This window comes from Cynara cardunculus, assembly GCF_001531365.2.
Source record: "Cynara cardunculus var. scolymus isolate 2C chromosome LG 12, CcrdV1, whole genome shotgun sequence".
NCBI lineage: Eukaryota > Viridiplantae > Streptophyta > Magnoliopsida > Asterales > Asteraceae > Cynara > Cynara cardunculus.
Window position 1 is genome coordinate 3,600,172 of NC_037539.1, and position 2,048 is coordinate 3,602,219.

Here is a 2,048-nt window from a genome sequence, read left to right on the forward strand (position 1 = left end):
CATCAAGGATAATTGTTTTTTTAGATTTTCTATAATCTAAAATAAAACTAACTTGATAACGGGTCACCATAATATCTTGGTCTACAGGAACAAGTCAAGTTTTTCGGGGTTTTGTTCTCTGATATCCAGGTTTGTGCGTATGATTGGATCTAGAGACGTTCCCATAAGAATTTTATGCCTTGGGACAGTTGGCTGACAACTCTGCTCCAAAATCCTAGTTGAGTATATTGTTCCTCTCGAGCTCTCGTTGCTTCAGTTGTTGGCAGTTGTTTGCTTTTTCGTGTAACTTTCTCCTCTTTTTGTTCTCTTCGGCTGTGGGTTACGGTCTACTTTTGTTTGCTGCATCTCGCTCTTTCTAGTCCATTATGACTGTATAACTTTTACCGCTCTTTTTTAATATATTATGTTGTTTATTTAAAAAAAACTAATGTTTAATTATATATTTAATTTAAAAACCCAAAGATTTGACAAAAATCTAGGATCTGGAAAGTGATTGGTTGAAAAAAATGTATAACATCCAAAGTGGAGGGAGGGACCGACCAATAAAATTATAGCTTCCGGTATTTATTATTGGAAGCCAGAGGGTAAATACGTAAATTCGCAAATGAGTCCTTAAAGCGATGCATACATGAACATGGCTGCCGCATTCATGTGCACATATCCCATCCAACCCATCCATCATATACCACATACATACATCATACATACATACACACACACATAGCACTAGTCTTCTTATTATATTTGAGAAACCTAGAAAAGAAGTGATCCAATGCAATTCCAAAACACTTGGTGACTGCTGCCGTTTAATTAATCATTAAGTATAGTGCTGATGTAATGTTTTTTCCTTAAAATAATGAATTGATTTATTAACATAATTTATATTTTATAATATATTTATTTAATATAAAATATATTTGAGTAGTGGAAGTGGTAGCGGTGATGAGTGGGTGGGTCTCCTTCCCCCAATAAAATAGGATTGCTTGGTTTTCCCGCCATCCTTGTCTTACGTGGCACTACCATTTCGGTTCAACCGCCTTTCTATGCCACGTCTTCTGCCTCCTCCGCACACGTGTTCACTTCACTGTATCATGTCATTTTCATATTTCTTTTATTATTATTATTCAAAAATAACTATATATCTTTTTCACATCCGCTCATTTTCATGCTTCTTTTAGTTAGGTGTTATTTACACATATGCTAATCTAGTAAATGCTTACCTATAAGATTCAATATTATAATTTATTTTGACAAATAAGATTTTAGTATATCAAAACGTATTGAATACAATAATTTACTGGGTAAGAGTCGTAATTTTCACTTACCGGGTAAGTCTTTCCATCCTACTCATCACTCTTACCCGATAAGATCTTTGTCCTTGTCATGTTCATCTGATAAGGAAATTTATTCGGTAAACACTGACTAAATAAGCGTTTAGTAAACGGCCTCTTAGAGTTAATTATATTTTTTTATTTGTATGGTTTTCATTCATTAACAGTTTGGTCTCTATTTTAAATTAATTATAATTAATTATCATATTTTTCTAATTTTGGTTTTTCTATATAATTCTAGTCAATAAAGTTGATTAACTTTAAAAGGTATTTTGATTTTTTACATTTTTTTATCATTTTCCTTTTTTTTTGGTTTTATTATACGTATTTTATTTTATAAGTTATACGATTTTTTCAATTTTTTGGCAATTTATCTACACTAGTAATTTACTTCTACTTGCATATAGTAATTTTGGTCGAGTTTTTTTCATACGGAAGCGGATCGGAAAATGCAATTCATGCATAATCGGATTGGACTGGAGAATGCCTCGTCATTAAAAAATTATAAATAGTTTAATTAGTTTATTAAGTTGTATATAAAAAAACCAAATATTATGAAGTATTATGTATAACAAACAATTCTTGTTGAATTAAAAAAACAATTATCTATACTATCTTATAAAGCATTTGGCTAAAACTTTTAAAAACTCTTAAACCCGTTCATCCCTAAACGATTTCATCCCATATATGAATTTGTATAACTAACTGTAGATAAAC